The 14,683-nt window shown below is 42.9% G+C and overlaps 1 long non-coding RNA gene across 1 annotated transcript in view; it reads right to left on the bottom strand.

Annotated features, from left to right (window-relative positions):
* LOC116824898 (uncharacterized) overlaps positions 1-4,409 on the bottom strand; it is a 147,389-nt gene extending 142,980 nt beyond the window's left edge. Inside the window, exon 1 of the long non-coding RNA XR_012654793.1 lies at positions 4,134-4,409. This is a non-coding gene — a long non-coding RNA (uncharacterized LOC116824898). The remainder of the gene's footprint in view (positions 1-4,133) is intronic.
* Between the last annotated feature and the right edge of the window lie 10,274 nt (positions 4,410-14,683).

Below are 14,683 nucleotides of genomic sequence, written 5' to 3'. Positions count from 1 at the left end.
CATTGGATCAAACTTGCCCTGAGTAAATCCACTGGCTTCAGTAGGTGTACACCAGGGATGAATCAGACCCATTGTGTATTTCTGGGTTTAAACCCAGTTTTATATGAAGGTTGAATGTGGCATTTAATTACTGTTTTCTAAAAATCACTTTCCCATTTTTGCACTCCTCTGATTACAGATCAGTTTTAGTCAAGTCTCAGTCACCTGTGTGAGAAATAATAGCTTGCAGCCACAGTATTAAGCAGTTTGTTTTGTTACTCATACTGTAGTCAGCAATGGTCTAACTTGTGCCTGTCAACAACAATTATGATTTCCATGTTATTAATGACTTTCCTGATCTTCTATATCTCTTCTGCTCAGAAAGTATCATTTCCTGGCACTGCCCAAGGACATGAGGACTTGTTCACAGCCGACCTCATGAATTAACTCCACCTAAGGAGCAAACCCAGGACTTCTCTTTAAACTGACAATTCTAGTTATAAATGCAAAAGGCCACCTTTGTGCACATTGAATAGCATGTAACTTCACCAAAACCAATGGACTAGTTGGATGAGAAGATATTTTTCAATGGGAGTAAGTGTGGATGAATCAGGCCCAGAGATTGTAGGATACGGTGCTGCCATTTCTGGAAAAATAACTCTGGACTACATAATGAAATTAATAATAACAATAATTAATATCTTACATTTATATACAGCTGTTCATTCCAAAGGACCTCAGAACACTTTACAACCCACCAGAGAAATACACTCCTGGTGCAGTGGGCCAGCAGAATTCCTATCTATGCTTAAAAGCTCAGTTTGGGGGATAAGTCAGAAGTCATCACAGAAGGTACGATACCACCACATTCCCAGCATGCTAGGGTCTCCATACTGGCCCTGCATAGACCAGTGCCGAGAAATGCAATGGGAATGGCTTGCAGATGAGCAAGCGGGAGGGAGGTACCAAGGGATCGGAGTTTATACAGATCCAGTCCATGAAAACACCATGAAAGCATTGTAGCTGCTACTCCAGCCCAGCGTCTTGACCCTGGGTTGGCATGGATTTCACATGCCCAATCATCCTGCACTTCAATCACAGAGAACCTGTGCATAGGAAAGGCGGGAATCATGCAGCCACCTCTTTGGTGGGAAAATGGCAGCTAGATGGAGAGTCAGCCTACTGAACAACAGGTTGGGGTAATAGGAAGGGAAATGTAGGTCTAGAAAACTGGGTGCAAATCTTTACTTTTGCAAAAAATGCCATGGAATCTTTAATATCCTGGCACGGCAGACAGGATCTCAGTTTGCAACATCTCATCTTAAAGACAAACAACAAGCTACCTGGGACATAGTGAATATAAACAGGAGGTTCTAACTCAAAATGGTTTTGCAATCTTTACTGAAGTATTTGTTCCCAAGCAGAAAGTGGTCTGGGTCTCCCTTAGGTTTTTTTTAATCAGGAAAGCAGGAGGTGGCAGTTGGAAAAGGGTGAATTTTATCATATATAAATTAAAAGTTAAATTCTCTTTCTCAGATCAATCTACTGCCAACTTGATCAAACCAGTTATGTGAAACCTGGGCCACTTTTAGTTTCATAGTAATAATGCAATATAACACCTTCTATGCCAATGATCCAGAAGCAAATACAAAGTGAATACATTGGTACTTTGCTAACACATCTTCTTTGTAAAGTTGCAGAACAACTAGAGTTCAAAACCCCTGTTCTCATCTGCTCTTAATAGTCTGAAAAATCCTTCATGGTTGCTGAAATGTTCCATCATTCATCTTGGCTGGAAGGTAAAATTTTTGGAAGAATCAAGGAAAATCATTTCATAATGTTTGAGTTATTCAAGATTTTTAAAAAATTCCTCATGATGAACATTTACGGCTACTCTTTTTCCCTTCCAGGGCCAGATTATTCCAAAATGGCTTAACTCTGAAAATTCAGCATGGAAATAACATTCCTTCCAGCACATTGCATATGCATAGACAGCCCACGAAGTTATGTATATACATGCATATTCAATAGAATGCCAATTATCTGAACCACTTGGGCAACATCAAATATTTTCAGATATGATGAAATTCACAGCTATGCAGACAGGTGCATTTGGAAAAGTCAATACACAGGGAGTCAATAGATCGAGGGAACACATTGCAGTTCATTAGAAAGGGAGGTTTGAATAGCGGAAGTTTTGGCTAATCAGGTTGCTACCAGACAGGAAATAGCCATCGGTACTTTATTTGATAACATTTTTATTTTTTTAGTTAAAAAATAAACATTGTCCTTTTGCCAGGGTGGAGGGAAGGAAGAAGTCATCCTCTGTTTTTCTCCTTGAGGATCCTTCAGTGCATTTGCTCTTAGGAAATTACTTAAAAAAGCTGCTGTACATATGTCCTTAAAAACACTTTGACTGTATTCCTCTTTAATTATTAAGCCTTTTCGGAGGCTGTAAGCCAGTGAGAAAGAGATTAGAGGGGTTACTTAGTGCCTCTGTGCCCATGAAAATCCCTTAGCTACTATAGCACTGCTTGGAGGGTCCTGAAAGCTTTAATATAATCCTCGCTGCCCAAACACCACCACCACTGTATTACCTTTATTTAGACACCTACAAATATCAGGCTGTAATCCAGAAGCACTTGTATAAGGAAGCAAGATCCATGTTAGAAATCACATTTATAAAATAACCTGGCAGTTAGTGCAGAATGACAAAACAACTCTAGGTTAGAACTGCATACAATTCTCTAAGGAAAAGAAAATCAGAGGACCTAAATTGTAAATTATGATCTGTTGACATTTTCTATTGTTCCTTCACATGTGCTAGTTTGGGGCAGGGACTGAGTTTTTGTTTTGTTTGTAAATGCCTTGCACAATGGGGTCCTGGTCCATTATTAGGGTTCCTAGGTGTTACTAATAAATAAATAATCATAAATAAACCTATTGCGTGTCACCATTGATGAGATTTTCATGAGAGTAAATTAATTAGCAAATGAATTGGTGATCAGTTTTGCTGTAATGACTGCTTCATTATTTCATCTTGATGGACTTTTATTAACAAAAAGTAATACTCCTGGCAGTAAACTCAAGGAGTAATTCTGAACTGCAGAAAGGTTTGAATGAAGCACTACTGTTAAACCAACAGCAGCTGTAAATTTCCAAAGTTTACAGCTTCCAAATCATGATATTAAAGCAGACAGACAACTGTCAACTATGCATTAAAGCAACATCTGCAAAACAGAACGTAGCAGTCTTCTCCAAAGATCTGTTTAGTAACAAATGCTTCCTGGGTTAACAGGAATTTGGATTTGTTTCATACATTTGACAGAAATCAGCTATAAATATGAAAACAGGGGCAGCATGGTTAGTATACAATGAAAGTTGCCCTTGATGACTTTTTTCAGGGGTACTTAGCTTTTAGAAAAATCTAGTAATCAGTTGTCAGTTTTCTACAACTCTGAGGGTATGTGGTGAGTTAAGAGGAAGCATGGTCTGCAGTTAAGGCACTGGGGAGATCTCAGTTCAGTGGCTGGCTGCCCCCATAAACTATACATGTGACCCAAGGCAAGTTGCCATCTATTAAATAAAGATGGTAATATTTCTTGTCTATTTAGATCGTAAGCTCCTTGCGGCAGGGACTGTTTCTTTTGTATATGTACAGTGCCTTGCACAGTGAACCCCAATCTCGGTTCAGGCCTCTGAGCGCTACTGTAATAATAAATGTGTATTTAAGTTCATAAAAGCAAAATTGATCAAACCTCTTTGTTTTTTAAGTACTATTGTTACTTCAGAAGTATTATTCTAAATACACAGAGGGCCCCAAACCTCACGGAGTCTCAGATGTGTAATAGCTTTGCCTTCTACAAAGTGGCGATGATTACTTGTGTTTGCAGATGAGACATATCACCTCCCTTGTGTATATTTTGGATTATATTAAAAAACATTTAATACATAGATCTTTTATAACATTCACTTACATTAAAAAACTTTATGTATTTGTTTCGATTTGACCTGGAAATTTATGCCCACTAGACTATGCCCACTAGACTATGAATTCCAGTTATATTTTGTGGTAATCTCTCAGGATAAGGTAGGCAAAGAAAATGCATGGCAAATAAAACAGATCTTATCTGTTACCCCACTGGTTCACTCACCTCTTTCACGTTAATGGCAGTAAATGACCAGGATTAGCCATTCTTCTTGATTCAGAATAAAGGATTTGATAAATCCATGGCACAGAGCATAAGTCAAAATAGCAATTGAGAACTGCAGCCTGATATCAAACCATCTGGGATTTGAACTAACTCTGCTGACAGTGCTTGGCTAATTTTAAAAATTGCTCTGATTAATTTTTTAAATAAATGAGCTCCCACAGTGGCATATTTCAGACATGAAAACTTAAAATTCCTTGCTAGTTCACTATATGCCATTGTTCACTGGAGAGAGGAGGAAACTCTGTGCTAATTTTCACACTGATGGTGGGGATTGACATAGAGCCAACTGCAAAAGCTTTTCGCATGATCCCTTGCAAATTCTTTTCTGCTATTCATGGCCAATGAGTGACATGTGCCATTCTGAAATCATGCTGAAAGAACTGAGGGAGAGTTTCTCCTCTTCAGACGACTGGCAGGCATATGCCAGAATGCTGTGAGGGATAGCCAGAGCTATTTATAGGTAATCCCCTTTTTGAAAGGTCATACTTCATAGTGTATTTGTTTTGACCCTCATCTATCCAAAAAAACATTCTCTTGCAGCTCTTTCTTAATGGGTATTTTTAAGCAGATAAAAGTGACTTATAAAACAACATAATAGAGTGGAAGATAGCCTCTGCCCTAATACTGACAGACCAAAGAATGAGTAGCAGCTCCATTATCTTATATGTCATGAATTGCAACATGCTCTCCTCCTATTTTTTTTTTAAAAGACAACTTAACTATCTCCATCCAGGACGAGGCACTTAATTCACACCTAGTGTGCTCTTGATAGTAGGATCTTTGGGCACATTGAATCACTTCCCTTATCATGAGCTGCTCATGTGCAAGCAAAAAGCCGTTTATCAGCTCACTAACATTTAGCTCACAGTGAGCTAGAAAGCAGAAGGGCCACCTGCTCTGTGTTTGTTGGCACTTCTGGCTCTGAGTGGAGAAACAAAGACAGCTCCCAGAGCTAGCTAGGTTTTTACTTTTTCCCCATACACACACAGGGTCGTTTTGAGCTGAAATCTGATCCCCAGTACAAAAGAAATGTTTTAACTCCGACTGGATTGATAAGATAAGGCAGGAGGAGACTGGTAAGGCCAAGGAGCAACAAGATGCTGACAAAGCAGCATTGCAGAAGAAAGAGAGAAGTAGATCTGTATGGAAAGATTTGCACAATGTCAGGTAATTTTTGCCCGGTCATCAGTTTGGAGGGGAGGGGCAAATCATGTTTTGCTGAGTGCTGTTTCTGACATTTCAACATCAACAAAGATTGCTCGGCTCTGTCACACCAGTCGGGGACCAAGTCAGAGGTTAAAGTGAGCTATTCTGCTGCACAAACTTTTTGAGGCGGGAATGGGAGAGGCCAGAGAGGAACTGGCTGCAAGTGTCATCTTAGGTAGAGGCAAATGCCATCAAATGAGAAATGACAAAGGGAGCATTGTTAAGAAGGGATGATATTATCCAAAGGTAGGGAGAAAATGTACAATATTGCTGGCAAGAAAACGCCACTCTCCCCCCATCCCCATCCTTTTAAAAGGAAGAGGTAAAGGCAGAGCATGACAGTATCCCATTGTACCAACAGCAAAGTGGAGAGATGGTGATTTGGGCGGGGTATCATGACCTTCGCTTTCTTAGACTCAGAGCTAATGCTTTTCATCGAGCAGTGTCACTAAGGCACACAGAAGGGAGCAGCAGTGGAAGGGGAAAATAGCATCAAATTCTGTAGTTTGGGCTCAGAACTCACTCTCGCTGCGTTTAATGGGAGTTTTGTTCTGAGTAAGGACTGCAGGATTTATCCCATGGAGCAAGCGTAATGCATAGACAGCAATGAGATGCAAGGAAGTCACTCTCCTATTTGATGATCTCACCAGAGCCACACAATTAATGTTAATGAAGTTAATTCTGTGCCACACACTGCAGCTTCTTTGTTCTTGCTGTTGATTTTGAATAAGGTCTGAATTAAAGACAGTCGTTACCTTTTCAAACTTTTTAACCAACCAAAACATTAATTAACGCAACAACTATGTGAGAGAGGACTGAAAGCCCTGAAGTAGTTCCTCAAAGAAAATTTAAAGGATTGCCACCATTTTCAGAGGCCTGTGTTTGAAGGAAAGCTATAAAGAATGTAGGTTTCACCATGCTCATATAACTTTACCAACTGTAAGAGTTCTCGCGTAGCTGCTCTAAGCAGATGGGAGAGGGCTCTCCTATTGAAATAATTAATCCACCCCCAACAAGCTGTGGTAGCTGTGTTGGCAGGAGAAGGTCTCCTGCCGACAGCGCAGTGAACGCTAGCGCTTATGCAGGCGTAATTTATGTCGCTCGGGGGGGGTGGAATATTCACACCCCTGAGCAACATAAATTTTGTTGACATAAGTGGTAGTGTAGACATGGGCTAAATGTCAGATCAATGGGTTGTGATTTTGCTAGGGTTAACCATGTAGGCTTGGATTTTCAGAGGATACCTAGGGACTTAAGTACCCAACTTCCATTCACACTCTATAGGAGTTGGGTGCTTAACTCCCTTAAGCGCTTTTGAAAATCCTAGCCACACATATTAACACTCTCTATTTGTTTAAGTATAAAGTGCGCTTTTGGGCCAGATTATGACTGGCTCTAACCTGGCTATGCAGAGCAGTAACCTTCTCCATGCAGCCTGTATGTTCACTTTTGGGCTTTTTGGACTTTGAGTCCAGATATGGATGGGAGAGCAGATGCTGCATACCCAATATTCTTCCCACCCCTGAGCAGCTAGGCAGAGAGTGGTGGGCCGTGGCCAGAGCCTTGGCTTCACCCACTACATGCCTGCCAGCAGAGGCAAGCCAGCATGAGGGAGGAGTAGCAAAGTACTCCCTTCCCCACCTTCCAGCGGGCACAGTGGAAACAGAGGAGGGACTATAACTCTCTGAACAAAGGCTCAGTCTAGCTCTTATTTAGCATTTGAATTTAGTCAGGATTGCAGAGCGGTATCATTCACTAATGACAATGGAGATGAGAGTTGGACAATGTTTCACAGGTGCTGTGTAAATTACCACTCCAAGCCCATGGCCCATGTGATGAGTGCTGAGTGGCGGGGTCATATTCCTTCTACAGCCCAGCAGGATTGTGTCATGGCATGGCAGTGTCAGCAGTCAGGTCAGGATTAAGCGAGACCCCGTCATGCTGGTCCAGGCACTGTGCAGCTTCTTTACCCACATTCCCCATCAGCATCTTCTCACTGTGACTCCCATTTGGGAAACCTTTTCCCACAAGGGGTACCAGGAGTGACTTTGTTCCTCTCCTTGTCCTTATCCTTCCCTGTCAGGGGTCTTGACAAAGGAAAGCTAGTCACACACTGCAGTTTCTTAAGACTTTCCACTAATACACAGAGGTGCCTCCAAGAGACTAGGATGAGGTGACAGCCCAGACCTGAATTATATTTTTAAAATTTAATTAATGGAGAGATCCTATCTCCTAGAACTGGAAGGGACCTTGAAAGGTCATCAAATCCAGCCCCCTGCCTCCACTAGCAGGACCAAGTACTGATTTTTGCCCTAGATCCCTAAGTGGTCCTCTTAAGGATTGAGCAGGCCAATGCTTAAACCACTGAGCTATCCTTCCCCCCATGTTTTTGTCAGTTGCCCAGCAGAAGCATCATCCTTCCGCTGGTGTTTTTGCAAACATTTTATAGTAACATCATGGGGGTGAACATCAAGCTTCAGCTTCCCAGCGAACTATTAGTGCTCACTCACTCTCAGATTCAGTCTGGGCTATTTTTGTGCTCACCTCCACCTGAGTTGTGGTGACAGCACAGGCGGTTGTCTATCTCAGATCACTCCTGATATGCAACCAGCGACCTTTCATGTGAATGTTTGCTTATAGAACTCTAGGCTGGCTTCACCCTGTGGAAGGACACTGCGTATGTCATCTTTGAATCGGGAATCTACAAATGTACAGAACGTATATTTCTCTGATAATTTAATGTGCTTAATAGGCAGTCCTTATTCATTGAGGATAACACGTTAGCACCTAGCTGCACTACACCAAAACCAGCTTTCACTTCAAAGTGAGGCATATGTTTCCCTCCCCCAGGCAAATGGAAAAGAGGATCTGGCTGAGAACAGCATAGTGTCATCTGAAATTATGCCAGGCAGCAATAGAGGCTTTCCATAAGATTGCACTGCTCAGGTGGCAGATACAGGCTGTTGCTTCCACTATCATCATCTTGCTGCAGTGTCAAAGTCGTTGTACTGTAGGCTTTGGTTTGAGTGGCATTCAAATATATAAATAGTTTATTTCCACCTAATCAGGAGAGTACCTGAATTTCTTTCTCAGTAGCTAGTAGTACTCTTTGCATAAGATTACTCTGGGCCGTTATTCTGTATTCCCTTCTTCCATCTTTAACACTTATAGCCACCTTTCTTAAAATCTCATATAATCCACTGGCTAGTGTGTGTTATGTCACACACACACACACACACACACACGCACGCACGCACCCTGCGGCCCAACCCACAGAGGAAGTTACCCTACTATAACCACAGCTACAGAATCTGTCTCCATAGCTCAAGCTGTAGAGACTCATGATTTCAACTCTGGGGGTCGTCTGGTGCTGGTCAAGATGGCAGGCCTCACACTTATTTTTTCCTTAACCTTTGGACCATTTCAGCCCTATAAAAGTGAGTGCAATTCCCAGTGAGGTCAATGGAAGCTGCACCTGCTTATGTCAGGCCTGATTTTGTCTCTAATGACACTGCGGAAATGAACGTCATTGTTACTGTGAGATTCCCTGATTCTCTTTAGTTAGTTCTCCTAGAATGGAACCTTTCTTGAGAAACCACTCAAGAGCCTGACAATAATCAGCTGCTTCACAGAAGTGGTCTTTTAAGAAAAATGGAGCAGGACTACATTTGTCACAGCCACAATCTTGACAACACCAGTGACTGAACTTGGGATCTATGTCAGGAAACACAACACACAATGACCACCTGGTTACAAACTCATTGCACTTGTGGCACTGTATCAGGGTGGATCCCTGCTCCGGCCCTGAAGGGGTTGAAAACAGCCCAGGAAAGGGGCTGGGGCTGGAGCAAGCAGCCTTTTGAGCTGGGCTGATTGGGGGAAGTGGCAGCAGCTGGGGCCATGCCCCAACCCGAGCCACAGCCCCTTATAAAAGGGCAGAGAAGCCAGGAGCTAAAAAGAGTCTCTCTCTGCGTTCAGAGAGAGAAGGGCCTGGCTGCTGAGACAAGGTACCTAGCGTGGAGCAGGGCTGGGGAAAGGCAGAGGAGCTGGGGAGCTCCTGCCTGGGAAAAGCCCCAGGCTGTGGCCTAGCAGTAGGCTAGGAGGGTACTGGGTTGCAGAGGTGCAACCCGGGGTTAGGCCAAGCAGCAGGCTCCAAACCCCTTGCCGGATGATGAGAGCTAATACTGCAGTCTCCCCCCAGGGGTGTGTGGGGCTAGCCTAATGACTGGGGCACGCAGTTTGCCAAGACCCTGAGGCCCAAAGTGGGATAGAGTGGGGGGCGTTCCCAGGGAGGGGAAACCTAAGGAGAAATGGGGGATACTTGCCAGGGGGGCAGCAGCCCATTTGTAAAGGATGCACCGGGTCCAAGGAGGGACATGGGCAGAAGGCAGAAAGTGGATCACTGGCCTGCAGAGGGTGCTCCAGCTTCCATATTTGAGCTAAGTTCCCTGAAGCAACCAGCAGGAGGGCGCCACAGTGTTGAGCACGCCCCGTTTACAGGCACATACTGTGACTTTTCTCATGATGAAGATGAGGCCATTCTTGTATGTGTGCTTTGACCCTGATTGGTGTTCCAAAGACAGTGCTGGTAATACTACTGCAAATGGTTTGCCACAGTAACGGGATCGTTTGTGGCTATTGGATATAAACTGAGTCTTATTCTACTATAAGAGAAGGTTCTGATGTCTGTTTTAAAGAAAGAGTTTATTTCTTTGCATTAGCTTGCCATCCTTTTAGTTTGGTATAGCACAAAAGAACTTAATCAGGGTCACGGTGTGCTGTCGCGCTCCATAGTGTCTGATAAGGTGAGTTCTGACATTGGCTCTTAACTTTCCTTTCTGATTATCATTTCTTATTGTGCGCACTCCCAAGTATTTATACTGAGTCGTTTTTTAGACGATTTCTTTGCTTGAGAGAAATCTTTTTCAGTTGTTCACATATGGCTGCTCTTCAATTTCACTTCGTGTGTGCTTGGGTTGTTTCTCCACAGTTCGGATAGTCCCCAAAAGGAGGTGTTTATTAGTTCTGTTGTGTTAAAATTATGCCCGGCTCCCCCTGTTCTTATGATATTGGAAATGGCTTCTACATATAGTGTCGCAGAGTAATATGTCCAGTTTCTAAAGGCTTTACAGTCGTTTTATGTGGAAGATGGGCTGTTTAGAAAGTCATGCTGAGCGTTGGGGAAATGAAATTTATGGTCATAGCTCAGTCGAGGTTTATCTGTGGGTGTTGTCTTTAGTGCATGTTCTCTATATAGAGATAGTCAAGTGAAATACAAGATGTGTTCATATCTCACGTAGCATATTATCTACTGTATCAAACGGGTATCAATGCAGCGAGGGAAGCGTTCTACACTAGAGCATGTTGTCAAGTATGTCCATGATCTTTGTGATGTCACAAGGAATCTTTCGAGGTGCAGGGCAGAGATACTACCCCGCCACATTACGTGTTTGATGCTTTTTGCTCGGCTCTGGCTTTAGCAGGATGCCAGTTGCCTATTACTCCTCTTAGTTGTAGGGGTGGCCTGTTTTATTTAGTCAGTCGCTAAATGAGCACACTAGTACTCTCGAATTGTAGAACAGAATCAGGTATACCACTCATGACCTAAGGGCTGGTCGTGTGTGGAGAAGTTTGCCCCCAAGCATCGCTAAGAGCTAACTTTCTCCTATCCATATGAGCTGCAACACTTTGTCCGCACTATCGTGTAGAGGGAAGTATTCAGCTGGCACTCCTTCATAATCTTGTATACCGATCTGACTGCTTGAATGGTTCCTAAGATATAGCTTTGTTGCTGTGTACAACGTTCTCTGGCACAGATTACCAGGATGGAAATAATTCCAAAGATTGTTTATGTTATTTTAATTTGAAAGGTTAGATAGACAGAGGCTGCGGGCAGCTACTCCACATTATTTTTTGTGTTAACTTACTTTCTGAGAGTACCTACGCGCCTAATAGAGCTCACCATTTACAGATGTAGAAGCACCCATTAAGCATTTGCATGATCAATCAGCACATGTCGCCATAAGCTACAGTCATCTGACCTTTTGGAAAAATCAGATATATCCCCAAAACTCGGATACAGTTATAAGATGCTGTATGCAGGCACAGAGTTATTTTTACTTAATGTGACCTATTTTCACCGCGCCTTGAAGCCCTATGGTGTGGCACGAGATTCTTGGTGTTCATAAAAGAAAATCTTGTCAATGAAGTAATCAGTGCAAAATTATGCTTGACAGGGTGGACCCGTTTTACTTCATTTCTACGGCTGATCCTGATGAGTGGTTAGATGTCAAGTTTGCTTTAATTAGCTAAGACTGAACTATGTTGTAGCTCTTCTGACTTTATTCTCTTTGGGCCATTAGTCCACAAGCGCTTCCTTGTGTGCTCCCCTTTCGCCTATTAGGTTGGGCAGTGAACGCGGAAGCCTGAAGCTCTTCCTTCTGGCGCTCTCACGCGTGTGTCTGTAGGTTGAGTGTTTTATTCCCATTGAGACACAGTCTCAGAATGTTGCCGTGGGGTCTTATGTTTATTCTCAAGATGCAAGCCTCATATAAAGCTTGGGCTCACTGTATTAAAATGTTCATTTCCTCTGGTCCTGTGGAAGTATGGTGTCTACTGGGAGTTAATAGGCTGTGTAGCTCAGGTTGCATCGAAGATTTTGTTTGTTGGTTTAGTTGTGGTCACAGTGTTTAAAGAAAATGTTTTGTTTCAATAATCTTTTTTGAAAAAGGAAGTGTTTTTGCAGCTGGTTTCGTTTTTACTGGGTGGCAATGAAATCTGTATTTTAAAATATTAATAAACATGAAAAAAGCAGCAGAAGGACTGTAAGCCTAGCCTCCTCCCCCATGGTTAAGATGATTTCCTAAATATGGATCTTGGACATTCAGGATTCTTTGTGGCCTTAGCATCAGAAGAGGCCCATCCTCAAAGTTTGGTGCTCACTGGGGTTTTGGTGTTGGCTGTGGTAGTGTGTTTTGGTTTGTTTGTGTTTCCAGTGATTAGGCAGGGACTCTATGAGAGCAGGACGCACATCATGACAGACTTACTCAGGGCAGCGCGGCAAAAGCTCGTAGGTGACCAAGCAGTGGAGACCACAATGAAGATGGATGACTAGATGTGCTAAGCATGCTTAATGGAGGGTGCTATTAAGGGTGTAACAATATCGCTGGTTGGTAGTACTGGCAAAGTGTTTCATCTGATTGAAGAGCATACTTGATACGCAGCTTGATGGAATTAAAAATAGATCAGTTGAGGAGTTATGAAAGATGCAAGGGTGGGAACTCTGGAAGTTGGAAATTTAGGGGTATACGACAAAGAGGAATGGAGCAAGAGGACATGAGGAGGCGGGTGAAGGGAAAAGTCTCAGAATTACCAGATGTAAAGCAGGGACCAAAGAAGTCCGAAGGGAGGGATCATGCTGGGTGAGGAAAATGACACAGGTTTAGAGCACTCGCGCCTTGACTCAAGGAGGGCAACCCAGGGGTAGGCCAAGGCAGCAGGCCCAAACCCCTTTGCCGATGATGAGAGGCTAATACTGCAGTCTCCCCCAGGGTGTGGGGCTAGCTAATGACTGGGCAGTTGCCAAGACCCTGAGGCAAAGTGGGGATAGAGTGGGGGGGTTCCCAGGGAGGGGAAACCCTAAGGAGAAAGGGGATACTGCCAGGGGGCAGCAGCCCATGTAAAAGGGGCACCGGGGTCCAAGGAGGGACATGAGGCCAGAAGCCAGAAAGTGGATCACTGGCCTGCAGAGGGTGCTCCAGCTCCATATTTGAGCTAATTCCCTGAAGCAACCAGCAGGAGGCGCCACAGGGGTGAGCACGCCCAGTTACAGGCACATACTGTGACTGTCTCATGATGAAGATGAGGCCATTCTTGTATGTTGCTTTGCCTGATGGTGTTACCAAAGAGTGGGTAACTGGCAATGTACGGACGTTGTTATAAACTATTCTCATTCTACTATAAGAGAGGTTCTGTTTTAAGAAAAATATTTCTGCATTAAGGCCCAACCGTTTTAGTTTGATGAAAGAACTTTAATCAGTCACTGTGCTGTCCAGTGCTGAAAAGACCTACATCTCAACTTTCTTTCATTTTCTTTTGTGCCTATAACAACTGTAGTTTTTTAACAGATCTTTGGAGAGAAATCTTCAGAGTTGTAGACATGCTGCTCCTTCACTCTGTCTTGGTTGATTCTCCACAGCATCCCCTACAAAGGAGGTGTTTATCTGTTGTTTTAAAATTATGCCCATGTTTGGAATGCTTTTAAAGTGCCAGAAATACAGTGCCAGTTCTTCTAAGGCTTTACAGCTTTTTGTGGAGTGCTTTTAGAAAGTCATGCTTGAGCGTGGGGAATGATACAGCATTTTCTGAGTGTTTCTTTAGTGCAGTTTAATGTCTATACAAGGTCTAATCCTACCTATCTTCTGTACAGTCTATGCAGCAAGGGGGAATAGAGACATTTGTCAATATGTCCATGTGCATGTCACAAGGAATCTTTCGAGTGCAGGGCAGCTCAACGCACTGTGTGTGCTCTTTGCTGTGGCTTTCAGCAGGTGCCAGTTGCCTATTACTCCTGGGGGTGGCCTGTGTTTATTACTCAGGACAATAAATGAGCACACTAGACTCCAAATTTAAAGTATACCACATCTGGCTGTGGTGAAAGTCCCAGCATGTTAACATTTTCCAGTGAACATTTGTACGCTATGTAGAAATTCCAGCTGGCATCTCAAACTGCATACCGAGCTGCTTATACTTAGCTTTGTGGCTGTGTACAACGTTCTCTGCAGCACAGAAAAAACCAGGATGTATTCCAAAGTGTTTTGTTTATTGAAAGGTAACAGGGGCAGCAATTAATTTTGTTTAACTACTTCTGAAGTACCTGGCATATACACTCACATTACAGAGTGAACAAACATAACAATTTTATGATCAATAAGCAATGTGCCATAAAGTACAGTCTCTGACCTTGAAAATCAGTACATAATCACAAAACAAATACATATAAGATGCTGTATTCAGACAGATATTTTTCTTATCTACCATTTCACCACTTGAACCTAATTTGCCCAGACTTTCATAAAGAAAAATATCAAGAAACGTAATCAGGCAAACATCTTGACAGGGTGGACCCGTTTTAACTCACTTCCCTGATCCTGATGAGTTGGTAGATGTCAAGTTTGCTTTTAATTAGCTAAGACTGAACTAATGTTGTAGCTCTTCTGACTGATTCTCTTGGGCCATTAGTTCCCACAAGCGCTCCTTGTTCCCTGCCCACAACTGAGAACACA

Source organism: Chelonoidis abingdonii, chromosome 1 (assembly GCF_003597395.2).
Source record: "Chelonoidis abingdonii isolate Lonesome George chromosome 1, CheloAbing_2.0, whole genome shotgun sequence".
NCBI classification, from domain to species: domain Eukaryota; kingdom Metazoa; phylum Chordata; order Testudines; family Testudinidae; genus Chelonoidis; species Chelonoidis abingdonii.
This window is presented reverse-complemented; position numbering and strand designations above follow the sequence as displayed.